Here is a 15833-nt window from a genome sequence, read left to right as displayed (position 1 = left end):
TGGTACGGAACCCTTCATGGGTGAGTCCGACTCGCACTTGGCCTTTTTTTCTCGTGTCTCCCGTTGACTGCGTACTAGTACCTACTCTGACTACTTTACTATCTATTAGTAAATTTAAATCAGTCGAAATACAAAATGTTAACTGTTACACTAATGAATGTACGGTCAACCAATTTGATACCTAGGCCACTATAGAACCATCTCATAATGACTTCTACGACAGTGCTTATTGAGTGATGCGTGTCATTTATAGAGGAGTTAAAGCGACAAGGATCTATAGTGGCCTAGGATTCAAATTGGTTGACTGTACCTACTAGAAATAATGGTCCCGCCAATGGCCAAAACTCTGTCCCGAACGCGAGAATTCCCGGTTCTTGCTATAAAAAATCAGTCCCAAGAGCATTCTCCAGAGGCCTAGACTCTGGGTTCTTAAACAATATCTGAGAATACAACCGGGATGAACGTAAGTCTTACAACTGTAGGTATTTAATTATCTCTCGTTCGAAATTAATTACAAGTTCGTTGAGCATAGGTTAATAGGAAGGAGCATAGAAAAACAGAGAAGTTATTTAACCTATCATGTCAATGTAAAAACACAAGAAAAAATAGGTAGTTAAAAAGAATACATCCCCAGTTTGGGCTTTTAAAAATCAAAGTAAATCAATACGGTGCCCGCATTAAACCTTTTCAACAAAATGTCAGTTTTATGACAGCAGTGTTTTTACTGAAACGCAATATTTACATAACTGAAAATAACATAACTGTTTTCAATAGATATAAGTACAATCAGTAAAACTATTTGCTTAGAATCCCGGCATACAAGTGTGTTCGCAGAGGTGCAGGGCTATTTAATAGCTTTGCCGACACGACATCGACAGTACCTACCACGGCAAGAAAAGCAAAACAAATACATATTAACGCAAATACCGCGAAGGCCTTGATATTGTTAGTTACATAAAAATGCTAAATACGGCTTTCTCTGAACCAAAGGTTTCCTGTGGCAGAATTAATATTTGTTTCTAAGATGTTTTTAAGAGGAGGGGCTCCTCTTCTTAAAACATGGGTGGGTACCCAGATTTTTGATGAAGGTGGGAGGGAGGAGAGTTTTCAGCGTCGGCGACGTCTGAGGTTAGTAATTGTTTAATTTAAGCTTCTAAGTCAAGTTTGTTGTAGACGTAGGTTCAGTGGTTATTGATGGAATCACGGGACTCAAACTATCTCTGTATCAAATTGTAACTAAATTGGTCCAGGGGCTTATGCGTAGGGTTGAAAAAAACCCGGAAAAATTCCCTTTTTTATAAAAACCTTGTTTTTTAAGTTCTATTCGGAAAAAACATTATACATATATTTTTCCGATAAAAACGAAAAAAATTGAAAAATACGGAAAAAAAACGCACTTGGAAAAGAACTTGTGAATTTTTCCATTCATATTTAATCCATAGTTTAGGAAGCTAAACTTGCTTACTTGTGTGTTTTATTATCCAAAAGCTAGTCATTTTTCCCAAAAAACCCGAAAAATACGGAAAACAAACGAAATTTTCAAAACGTCCTGAAAAAAACGATTTGCATTATTCGAGAATTTTTAACCCTATTTATGCGTAGAACGGAATCATTATTTTTTTCATATTTCATATTATACGAAAATGATAGCAAACTCGGCCTACTGGCTTAAATGATGTAGATATCAAGATAAAGTGAGAGTCTCCCCAAAAAAATATAACAAATATCATGGTCTTCTTCTTCCTCGCGTTGTCCCGGCATTTTGCCACGGCTCATGGGAGCCTGGGGTCCGCTTGACAACTAATCCCAAGATTTGGCGTAGGCACTAATTTTTACGAAAGCGACTGCCATCTGCCCTTCCAACCCAGAGGGTAAACTAGGCCTTGTTGGGATTAGTCCGGTTTCCTCACGATGTTTCCTTCACCGAAAAGCGGCTGGTAAATATCAAATGATATTTCGTACATAAGTTCCGCAAAACTCATTGGTACGAGCCGGGGTTTGAACCCGCGACCTCCGGATTGCAAGTCGCACGCTCTTACCGCTAGGCCACCAGCCCTTCTTAAACCCATCATTGGCTCCTAAAGACCAATCCAGCCACGGGAAATCTTTGGTTACGAAACGCCGTATTTCATGAGAAGTCACTAGATAAGGTGATTTGTTTGACAACTTCCTAAGAACTCTATTTTTTTTATCTCAATTAAACATTACGATGTCACTAATAGTCACTCATAGCGCTGTTAATAATATTACTATTAACACTGAGTCGAACATTTGTATAGACATTGATAGTCTTTACTATTTACATATCTTTGTTAATAGTGTATGGTATCGGTTATGTAGGCTATGTCCTAGCGGCAGACGAGAGAACCAACAAACTACAAACTCATATTATGCAAGTGTGAATAGCTTAAAACTTAACACCACGGTTACAGGAAGTTCCCTTACTCGGATACAGTTTATGTAAACTTCCTATACCGATATCCATGTATTTCACATACGCCAAATGATTAAGCTGTTCAATTTCCATACAGAAGTTTATTGCAAATACCTACATCAAAACGGATAAAATTCTATTTAATTGTATTTCATTTTGTAATTCTATTTCATTGTTATATAGAATTTTATCCGTGAGTAATTGAGTATTTATTCACTTTAAAACAAACAAATACATGTGATTTATCTGGAGCACGGTAGTGCCCCCGCCAAGACGAGCAAAGTGAAGCGCAAGGGCACTACCTACCTTTTCTCGAAGGCTTCGTTTTTTGAACCCTACGTTTTTTTGGATTGGATTATACCCAATAAACAAAATTCTCGGATCATCATAACCCTTAGGGTATTTCCTGAAGTCCTAGGAAGCTGAATTTGGTATGTTTACAGGACTTTTATTCAAGTGTTGTTATAATTTTTATAGCATCAAAAAGCGAAAATAAAAACGTGTTCTCAACTTTCACAGCACATCGATTTGCTAGTTGGGTATTTCGTCTTGGCAAAATTTTACATGAAAATGTTTTTGTTGGGATAATATATATTTTATATTAAGCCGGCGCATACGTAATTATACATATGCTTATTAGGAAATGCAAACCGGTTAAATAAATGGCCTTTAGTTTCAAACGTAAAATTGTGTATAATTGACGAGAAAATGTGGAAAAATGGACCACAAAAAACAGATAAATTGCAAGTTTACGAATTAAAACAAGCCATTCGAATACAAGGCCATAAAACATCAATAACTGCCATCTCAGATATCGATATTGAAACTGATATACTTACATCAATGTTTCACTTAAGAATGACCACAGATATATATTCGCATAGGTAAACTTCGCATGTACCGCGGTTGGTATAAAATCAAGTGTGCAAATCTAAGGGTCTGTGTGAGGTCACCACGCATAAAGTATCGCATAATGTTTCACAATGTCCAAGTAAAGTATTGGATAGCTAATTAACAAATAAATTAACTGCCAGATAAAACTTCCTGCAAAACTTAGCACTTTATCTACCAGTTAAGCTTATTTGAAGATTGTGAAACGCCAACGATAACTTTATTCATCAGATAAGTGGCAAGTAGCTTATTCAGGACTTCGACATTGTAAAACAGGCCCTTATGCTAAAAAATAATGAAAGTAGATATTATAAAATTCCTAATTAAAAAAATCAGTGTATTGCAACACCGTGTATAAGGCGAGTAAACAATAATGTACTCTATTTTATTTTTCTTTAAGTTCGATACATATTAGACATGCGAATTTGATTCCTATTCGCCTGCAAAGTTTTCATGGCAAAACCGATTTTGATGAAAGAATATCTACGACCAAAATTATATGCAAGACCCGTATGCGCGAAATGTACTTTAAGTATCGTGTGACATAATCGTACGTTCACTCTCTACAAAGTTAAGATTAATTTAATTTAGCATTTAACAATAAGACATAAATTTACTATAAGAGAAGATAATTAGAATCTTCATGCAAATAAATTGTATGTTAACAAATGATCACTTACGCATGCTTTTAACAGGCGAAGTGGGTGTTTTACTAGATATATGTCTGTTTCACTTTCAAAATAACCTTCACGGTGTTACTGATGACAGATTCTCGTGTAACTTAATTGCCTAATAAAAGCCTTTAAAGGTCATCTGCGGATATAAATCTTCCATACTATCTTGTTTACGAAAACTAGATCACAATCTATCAAACTGGTTAAGCGCACATTAAGTAATTTGTCGAGGTCTGTACACGGATATTTTAGGAATAAGTTGTTAATTAAATTTAATGTAAGGTCAATGTAGTAAAGACCGTATATGAGGTAAGACCGTCTACTGGCTATGTCGTCCCTTGCGTTTGTCCACATACCTACTTCACTTACAGAAGGTCGGTACTGTCGGTAGAGCGAGATACGTAGGTATACAAATACAAGAGTTCTTGTCCTATGACGGTGTTCTCCACACCGCTTTATCTTTTAAATTCGTTTTTTTTTGTATTGTTTAATTTAGTTTTTATTTGTATCTCTAATTTTTTATTACATAAATTGCAAATATTCTCCGGATAATCTTTGGGTAACAAAGAAGGATCGATAAGAGACTTATTCTTATCAATATACGCCATATACGGGTGAAATTTTTTTGTGATTTCAGAATGACTGCTACTTATATTAAAAATTGATTATCACCTAAAAAATACACCTTGTATAATACCACATGTTGTCTTGTATTGTCTTTCGTTTGTTTATAAATAGAGGTAGATTATATTGTTGATTTTTGCAGAGGAGACCATGTAGGACCAAAAGTCGTATAACATTTTGTGCTCCTTATGAACTCAGAAATGCGTGGTTAAATACTCTAGCCCACGGTGTATATTCAATATTTAGGCCCTTGGAAACTCATTGTTTAGGCCGCTGTCTACTGTATTAAAAATAAAAATGTCTACTGTATGAAAGTATGACTTACGTTCGCAGCGTCGTATATAATGAAAAAAAACTGCCTGCAACACGCACTAAACATTTCACACAACACAACACTGTTATAAAGTATCATAATAATTTCATTTCAAAAATATTTTCAAATTGCCTTGACTTAAGGAGTTACAAATTCTTTTTGGACATGACACTCATGACAGTCAAAATTAGTTTCTAGTATTCTTTGGATTTTTATTTCTTTATAGTCATGTTTATAACCTGTCTCGTTTGTCAAGTCTTGCTTCGAAAAAGGCCAGGTGTCATACAGTTTGTAATAAAGGAGGCGAAGTGATTAGTCTGTGCGGAAAGAGAAGAGCCGTAGGATTTGAGGGCGTGCCAGTGCTATTTTATGGGTTTTGCATGCTGACAGCACTGTCACGTAATTATAGAACGACACTAAAGGTCATGATACTTGAATCCCTTAACCCTTCTATTTTTTCCGGAGTTTTGCCATGTCTCACTAAAGGGAACCTGGTGTCGGCTCGGTAACCTAATCCTATAAAATTAGCACAGGGACTAGTTTTCACGTGACTGCCATTTCACCTCATACGTAAAGGTTAAAACAAACTCTTGTTTCTATGTCTCAGAGACTAAAGTGACAGTTCGACAGTATTATATGATATGTGGTTCGACTGACAACAATACTAAAACTAATTTAGAATCTATCATTTTAGTACAAAACTAGATAATCTGTCCAGTACTACAGTTATTTTAGTACAAAACCGGAGGGGTAGATTGGGTAGAAATTGGGCAATCGAACTGTCATTTTAGTATCTGGGATTTAAAAACAGTGCATAGGCACCTTTCTGGAATTAGTCCGGATCTCTCACGATATTTTACTTCGCCGTAAAGTCTCTGCTAAATATGAAATAATATTTCGTAATTCTAATATAATTCGATTTCGTAATTCGAATTTAGTATACGAACTTAAAATAACGAAACATTTAAATTTAAAAAGTTTTATTCATTATTCATTACAATCGAAGTCTGAATCTAAATATTCAATGTAACTTGAGAACAACCAGAGAGACAGAATGGTCTTCATCTAAATTGGATGTGCTTTTATCTGACGCGTTGATTACAAATGCTTGTATATCATTTACTAAATTGTCTTTTATCCGATATACCGTAGTTCCTTATTTCAGTCATGAAAGTAAATTATACATATAAATATGCTGATAATGGCAAAGTATCAAAACTTTTTGTGAGTTATTTTAAGATCATGAATGACCTGCATATTTATGTAAATTAATATATTTTGAATGAATACGCTGATTACCGATTATGTGCGGGAGAATAATTACTTAGGAGGACTATTAGATAGTTAATAATTTAATAATATATACAAAATAAATACCCGTCATAGCGCAAACACGTTGTGTGACTTTTGTAAGTCGATATTGGAGCTTTTAGCCGCTTTTTCTCTCTGACATAACTGAATTATGTTAAATATAATTTCCCTATTGGAATTATGTACGGTTTTATATACCTTGCGGTATTTGTAAATAAAAATACAATACACAATGACATAAACGACAGAAGATTTGTTTATTTTTTACAAGACAAGTGTAGAAATGTTTGATTGCCACGTAAAATTGATAATGTTAGTTCCCATTTCTGCCACGACTCTCTCTTTCCGCACAGACTTTAACATGTGAGTTCCAATAAAAATATATTACTCATTTACCCTGTCTAAAGCAGTATTTTTATGAATACTTCCTAAACTTCATCGAGTCATTAAAGAAGGAGGCCTCTTGCGTTCTTTTGACATCGGTAGATGAACTTATTCGTTCGTTTAGTTGTTTATTATGGCTGATGTGACAACCAACTTCTGAGACAACCATAACCGATCTCCTCTATTTGGGTGAAAACTTGAGAAAAACTGTTTAATCTGCTATTTCTAGATCTACACTGGCTTTCATAAGACATAACAATCCACTATTGAGCTTCAGTATAAGCCAGCTTCAGCCAAGTAACAACTGTTTTTAGAAACCCCCTTTCGAAACGAAAACAATGTATGGAAATAATCACATTTTTAATTTTCGATTGGCAATCGACTTATCGACAACCGTCGATTTTCATGTTGACTAGGGCCCCAAGTCTCCTCTGATTTTACAGGAGGAGGGTTTGAGTTTTACACTTCAACACACCTTCGGAATTCTTCGCGGATATATAGTTGTTCTCCTTTCATTCGTGTCATCCACTTTGACGCGCAGATTTGTCAAATCTAACCTTTATTAACATGACAACACGAGTCAAGGCACGCTTCTTCATGATTGACACTATATCTATATGAGGATTACATCATAAAGGTAACATTCGAATTCAGACTCTCGCGCGACATGTCAAATTTAATATAAACTTCATAAAAATTACCTTTTTGTAATTTCCTGCTGTAATGCAGTCGGCAGCATGACTGCAGCAGTACTTAGTCAGGTCATAAGTTCTGTCAAAAAGGTTTTGACTGATAAAACACCTATAGTTACAAATCCCTTATTATTCATATATATGGGTTGAAAACTTATTTAATACTGAATTACTTACTATATAATTTAACGTAATTTGAATTCGTAACGTAATTTGTCTCAGTTTTGCATAATTCTATGTAACATTCGGAAAAATGTTATAAAAAAAAATACGAGACTTGATCGAGGTGATTGTCATCCCTAATTATTTATTTTTCGTTTTTATATAGTTAAATTTTAAACAAAAGAAAAGCTGAATCTTTTATCTTCCTTAAAATATATAATTTATGTATATTGGATTGCCTTAATCGCAATTGTACGTGTTTTATCAAACCTACTCGTTGGATGACAGTCAAAAATTAGCGTGTCACTGAAAAGTAACCTAAGTTTGGAGGGTAATAGCTTAAGTACAGACTTGTCAGAGAACTAAATTCTGATATACTCGTAAGTAGGGATAAATTAACGTTCTAATAAAGTAGGTTCATACAAATAAACACAATTGTACCTATGTTATTAAAATGATACTCATTTTACTCCCTTTTGTAAAGTATAATTTTTCACAATCCAGCCGCGTATTCACGTCTAACGAAAATCCTAAAGTAAACAAGTAGTAGATAAAGACGCGATCTAAATTTTAAACTAACTATATTACGTTTTGATCAGTATAAAACAAGTTTTCAAATCATGGCAATTTTAATTAAAAGCTTTGTATTACATTTTATCAGTTAAAACCTTTGTGACAGAACTTATGACCTGACTAAGTACTGCTACAGTCATGCTGCCGACTGCATTACTGCAGGAAATTACAAAAAGGACATTTTTATGAAGTTATTGCGGTGTGACATTACAGCCGACTGCATTGCTGCCACAAATGTCAAAATCGATTTCGCCGCCCGGAATTTTTACATTTGCGACAGCAATGTCGCGCTGCAATACGGCAGCAGTAATTATGGTGCATTTTGAATCCGAACGGTACCTTTACATCTCAAATAAAGATTTCATATTCAAAAACATATACAAAGGGGACGTAATTAGATGATTAGACATTTAAAAAATCTTAAAGCTACTCTGTTTTTGGAAGTCGTTCAAAAACAGAACTTACATAAACTACCTTGTCCTACAAAAACAGTAATAGGCCCAGTGTATATGCATTGGTTCGACACGGGTTCCTACTTACCATCCCATGTTTTATTGATGCCTTAAAGGACCCTGGCACATTAAACTTTCATCACCTTTCTGCCCGACCTCAAGTTATGTATGAGCATAGCAATTATGTCAGACAAATTGTTTTTGTAACAAAAGACTTAATCTTGTATGAACATGGTGTTGTTTATTACTAAAGTAATATTAATTTAACTTTTACATGTTTTATTGCTGTCCTATTGGGCTCCTTAGAAAAACTGTAACCATTATGTCTAATTAAATAGTCAACGAAATCCCAATAGTTCCACGCGTTGGTAGATATCTATTCTTACTCGCGGTGCGTGACTTAAGTATGTGAAATTGTAAAAAAATACATGAAAACAAATTTATTTAGTTTCTTCTTCTTCTTCACGTGCCATCTCCGTCCAGGAGGTTGGCGACCATATGTCTATATGTCTCTCTATGTTCAGTCATGCGAATTAGTCTATCTATGCTCTTCACTTTTAACCAGTCTCTTATATTTTTAGTCCATGATGTGCGCCTTCTACCACGACCACGCTTGCCTTCAATTTTTCCTTCAATTATTAATTTCAGTAGGTTGTATTTATTGTTTCTATATATATGTCCAAAATACGCTGCTTTTCTTTTCTTAATTGTTGATACAACCTCTAGATCTTTTTTCATGATTTCCAAAACTCTGATATTAGTTATCCTATCAGTCCATTTTATTTTGAGCATCCTTCGATAAATCCACATTTCAAAAGCCCTTAGCTTGTTGATTATTTAGTTTACAGTAACCTTTCTATTGAGGATAAAGTATAAGTAAATACTTGCGCCAAAAGTCCCAGTTCATCTATAATCTTACCAACTTCAATTTTTTTATTACTACTACACTGGTATACTTCGCTATAAGAGGTACGGTCACGTCTCAAAATATCGATACGAAAAAAGTGCTAAAAATATACACTACTTTATTGCCTATATATTAAGGTAGTGTATATATATTTTTGGCAAATTTTTCGTATCGATATTTTCAGACGTGACTGTACAAGCTCATTAAACACTTTAGGCATTACAAGAACGACGGGTAACGATCGAATTTCCTTTGATGTGATAGTATTAAAGATACTGCCAGTTTTCATAAAAAAATGTCCAATTAATCCAATTATATACGATGAACCCTTTACCGAAACATTTTTAATTAATGAAACACAATATTTTGTAACCGCTGGATACAAGCGGCGATAATTTATAAGGATGATGGCTTTGAATAAATATCTCAAAATGTTTACAAAAATGTCTTGCCATTGATTATATCCTTCATACTCGTAATAAGAATCTACACGACTTTTGCAGAGCTATCTCGTAACTCGTACTTAAGAGGCTTCTTCGTCAAAGACGATTATTTATGAGTTCTGAGTTAGTAGGTATTCTTCCAATAATATGAAATTTGACTTTCACGGATTTCCTGGTCCAATATAATTCAGGAACCACATAGCAGCGCTTTAGTTAAATATATAGGTGTAATAACATACGTGTCATTCACAATACAACACAGCTAGATCAATATAACACAGCAATATTTTGATGTGATTCATGCAAACATTCAGGAATAAATTCATGATTTCAGGAATACGTCGTTAATTGCCTTCGCTATCAACTAACCTAATATATACAGTCGATACTTATATTTCGTTTATTATGCATTAAATAGATATATCAAACTATAGGACAAAAACCACGGCTACATATTGAGGGCTACTTCGAAGTTCATTAAAAGCGTGGAGCTCCTTAAGTAACATGGATTTCTCACGCCATTCAGGTTAAATTTAGGTCATGCCTACGCGTTTGTAGTATCTGCACTAACTGATGCTAATATTTTTAAACAGTTCATTGACAAATTGCAAGTGCAACAGATCCACGGGGCTGATAAATGACGCCTACGCAAGTAAAGATCGCAAAGACATGCAATTGATAGGGCTTACGCAGATGTAATGGCGTAACATTTAAAGAGTGAAGGACACTAACTGACACGTAAGTACCTATTTATATAGTAGGAATGTACATGTAAGTAAAAATGTATGAAGTATCATATCGTTTAATATTAATATGTATTATTTGCCTAATTTGGAATTGATGTCAAGCTTTAAATTACATTGGAGCGTAAAAGAATAAATTACGTACCTAGATAATCATTCAATTAAATGTCGAGTAATATTCTGATTCCAGATATTATTATAACATTTTATCACATTATTAATCAGACCACATTCAACAAACATCACCTTTAATGTTTAGCAATGAACCTTAATTAAAGTGTGTTTTATATTTTGTTAAAATTAAAACCAACGTGTCGTGATTTGCCAACCGCCCTTGTGTATGCTATAGTGATAGATGGGTCAGTAAGTCGATGCCATCAAGATAATAGCGGAGAAGCAAGGTAGAATAGAGCCCAAATCGCTTCCTATTAGTGTTCAATGCTTCGGTAAAAGCAGTGTCTCCAAGACAATTCGTAGTTCTTTTAAAGGTAGAAACGCACTGAAATGACAAGTAATTTTTCATTGAGAAACCCTTTCGATTTCTATACGTGCTTATATTATAAATTATAAATCAGTAACCACAAAGTGCTATTGCCATTTTTTACCTTAACGGACTTATTAAAGTCAAAGGTTATTAAGTTAAGGCCAAGTTTTCAGATTACTCGTACGGTAATTATTGTGATACAATGCCCTTATTGCGTTGGGTCAATGTGAAACTGAATTAAGTAAATACCAGGAACCTTATAAAACGCAGGCACCTAAAAAAGAATTTAGTCACCATTCGATATTCGTAAAAATGAGTGCAAAGGTAACTTACACCTGCTGTTGGTGATTAATTTAGATTCATCGTATAAATAAATGATCGTGGGTTCAAATCGAAACCTGACTAGTACATATTAAGTGCAAAGTATTGCCAAACTACTTTTCAAATATTATTAATGACGACATACACATATTGTATAATTTCCAATTAAGGAAACCATGGTTAATATTATTGTCTGTTTTGTATGATAAATACTCATACTCAACTTGTAGTTAACCTCTTACTTTTCTAAGTCAGAGAGATACTTTTTCAGCTGAGGAGTCTAAAGGTGAATTATAAATCAAAAAATTGTATTAAGTAATGCTTCTCATCTTTTTTGTTAATTTCAGGTGTGGGTTCTACTTTGCTATTTAGCATTTTCACATGCCATAGTTTTATGGTCCCACTACCCGGCTGCCACTTCTTCACGTGTATTTGAAAGCCTGTCGTCATCAGCAGTTCCGTTATACGATCAGAAACCTATACACTATTTACCCGAGCAATATATAAACAAGTACTCTCTATCAAATTTTGAAGATGACGGATCATCAGTTACATCTTTTGTTAATCCAAAAACAATGTATGTTCCGAAACTATCCAAAACCATTAACGCCCCTTCACAGTCCAGTCATTTTCTGATTAATGAGGGACTATCTGCATATGCATCGAAACCGAATATGGAATCTTTGACTTATAAGAGTTATAAGCTTGTGGTTGACGAAGTTCCGGTGACTCGAGGGTCGTATAGTAGCCAAGACACTAGTTACTCTTGGTAATGATATGTTCAATCTGTCCTTATTTTACTTGAGACAGGATGCAAGTTTTTCTTGATATTTAATGATATAGCATTATTTTGTAATAGCGGCTGGCTTTAGTAATATGATTGACTTTATTGTAAGTACTGTAAATAATTTATCTGTAAAATATCATAAAAGTAAATACATTTCTGCAAACTGTTTACATTTTTTATTTATTCAACACATGCGCGTTACGTAATTTAACAAATTGCGATTAAATTAAGTGTTTTTATCGTACAAACTAACATGCCTTTTTATAATTAAATACCCTTAAATACATTAAATAACAGCAATGTTCATATTTTCTTAATAGCGATGTTTATGAAGCAATGTGTCAACTTTAAATCTCAACGTTTATGGTTCGCAAGACGCGTTAAGGTTATGTCTGGACCTTACTCAACATTCCTAGAGAAATAGGTGCCTATTCGACTCTCCTTGTGTGTCAGGTCATGACATCGCAAACCATTATGTCCACTTTAATATTATTTTATTCAATGCATTATGTTAGTATTTGTAAGCAAGAAGAGTTTTATAAATGAGATAGTGACTTTTCACCAAATTATAGGTAAGCCAATTTGGTCGCTATGTTAGTGCAAAAATATGAAGTAGAATACGACTTCCAGAAACTGGCACATAGGTACATAGTAATTCACCTTTTTGTATAGAAGCTGTTTAAGAATTCAATACACGTATTGGAACAGAATACCTTCCATATATCTTGAAGACTGAGTCTTAATTGACTGCAATCCTTTACATTTTCAGTTCACACATTTAGAAATGTATGTTTAAGAGTTTTTTTACCGCGTCAGTGGTAAACAAACGTACGGCCTGCCTGATGGTAAGCAGTCACCGTAACCTATGGACGCCTGCAACTCCAGAGGTGTTAAAAACCTGCAAGTATTCTCCTTTCTTGAAGAACCCCATATCGTTATAGTGCAATCAATTTAAATGTTTGCGTTATCTACCTACCCACTTTAAAATTAAGACGTAGTTTTTCATAAAATAGAGCTAATATTCTACAGAGTCCATAATAGTTATTCTCGATACAGCACTAAGTGCAGAAAATAGGAAATTCGTAACGAGTGGTGATAAATTAAAACACTACCGAAAGGAGTGTTTTAAATCAACACGAGTGGCGAATTACCTATTCGCACGTGTATCGTACAACGTTTTACAGTACATATGGCTCTTTAAAGTTTCGACATATGCACGAAAAGTGCTCATTCCCACACCCGTGCGGGAAAGTAGCACCATATGTACTGTAAACATAATTTGAACTATACATGCATGGGATAAATAGGAAATACCCCATTGTGAAGAAAATCAAAACCTACTCCTCAGTGTACCTAGAGGTTTCAAATTTAATGGTCACTTTCATAATTACTAACCCGAACCCTGAAATCCTTCTATATTTCCTTCTCATCTTACTATGTGTGCTAATATTTTTGGTAAACCTACGAGTCCGTATCGTATTTACCTTACTTTAATTTAGGGCCTTTTTCACAATGTTCAAGTAAAGTTTTGGATTACTAATAAACAAATAAATTAACTGCCAGATAAAACTTCATACAAAACCTAGCACTTTATCTACCAGTTAAGCTTATTTGAAGATTGTGAGACGCCAACGAGGACTGTATTCGTTAGATAAGTGGCAAGTAGCTTATTCAGGACTTTACTTGGACATTGTGAAACAGGTCCTTAAAGTAGCCAGAATGTACCTACATTACGATACGACATTCGATTTCAATGGAATTTCAACTTTTATTTAAACAAAGTGGATTTTCTTTTGTCTCATAATATTTTCGAACAAATGAAATTCAACCCAATTAAAAATATAACTATTTAAATTCTTTCCTCGGCTATAATTTTATATTAGTCGGTGGCACGAGGTTAAAGCTATTACGTCGTCCGTCCGTCTTCAATAACCCTCCTCTCTTCCAAATCTTCCAATGCGTTTTATGCATTGACTGGTAAGTTTTTCTCCTTCGCATACCGCCAATATTAATCAATCGTTAGGGCTTGCAAATTAAACGATATAAAATAGAATCACGGCCCGATTCGAATAATGATTAAGACACGTTTAAGATCTTGGAAAGATTGATAACTGACCGACATGTCAAAATTGACGTTTATTTCGATTCCGCTGTGATCCCAGTGAGATCTATCTACGATATTTTTAACGCCAAAGTGACATTGGTTGCCCGAATCGAGCTGCTTCTGTTAATTATACGACATACAAACGATATCTAAATAAGAAATCATCTAAACCAGAACTTATCGTCATCGTATCTCGTTCTTCGAATTGGGCCGTCAGACGTGTCTTCTGCATTCCTCAGGGGTGCCACTCCAGTTTCGTAACAAGTCTGGCCGAATCGCTTCAAAAATAAGGTAACAAATTGCGTGTCGTGTCCAACAATAAGGTTGCTCCACATTGCTGTCCATTGTCAAGCTCGTTAGGTACGCTCCGCTCCGCAATAGTCTACAATGCGTCCGTTCATGGAGACATTACACCAAATTTTTCATGCAAACTTTTATCTTTTATCGAGATGCGTGGTTGATGTTACTACCGACTGAACAATGCATTTTCCATTAATAAATCATGTTATTGTTATATTGGATACTCCCCTATAAAAAAAAGGTTACTTTCCTCCACCATCCGTGGTTTTCTTTGAGTACAAGTTTGTACAAGTAGGCAGGGGAATCAGAGATCACTGACTGTGGGTAGCTGTAAACCGATCCGGGCCCGGGCCGAGGCGTCCGACATGTCATTTTCTGTGACGGCTGATCGATAATCACGTGGTGCTTTCTATAGAACACGAAGCGCCGGAGTCTCCGGCCCGGTCCCGGCCCGGTCTATCGTGAGTCACCCTTTAGCCAGTTATCTTCGTTTATTTTATATGGTGTCATAATTGACCTAATTATGAGTTGTGGTGATCTGAGTCTATTATACACCATTGTGGACCATCTAGCATTCCTAACATTTTACTAATTTATCAACAACTTCGCATGGTAGGGAAGTAAACGTAGTACAACGTTGCAGACATCATTGAAAAATTATTTCGACAATTCAACATGACGCTCCGGACCGGTTCAATGATAGCTGGTCATTTGACGAGAATAGCGCGGATTCAGACCGACTAGTCGACCAACCGGTCGCACGATTGACTTGTCCGGCGTCTAGTTGCGCCACGTGTCGTGTGCCCTTAGACAAAAGCCGCATGTGTTATGCAATGGGCCGTGCAAGCATAAAATAAAAAGTATAGAAAAGTATAACGCTTACAATCTGCCCCAAAACGCTGATGTCATCGAGACAGGGGTGTCGATCTTTGTTTGGCATGGCAGTAGAAAGGTAATGGCAATGAATGTCCCATTTTTAATTTAGAGCACTATTAGCTTAATGATATTATTTTTATTAAACATTAATCTCCGGCAACCGCTGGATTAATCTTTGCCTTCATAATACAAATTAAGCCATTACAGAAGTCGAGCCATTGAATATTATGTCCCATAATAATTATATTGTACGACTTTTAGCGACTTCCAGTTATTTTCCGATTACGATTTTTGGTGTTTATTGAATCAAAGAAGTCAGAATGGGTTGCCAAAACCACATGATGCTAAAAATGTATAA

Source organism: Cydia pomonella, chromosome 11 (genome assembly GCF_033807575.1).
Source record: "Cydia pomonella isolate Wapato2018A chromosome 11, ilCydPomo1, whole genome shotgun sequence".
NCBI lineage: Eukaryota > Metazoa > Arthropoda > Insecta > Lepidoptera > Tortricidae > Cydia > Cydia pomonella.
Note: the sequence above shows the minus strand (reverse complement) of the source record.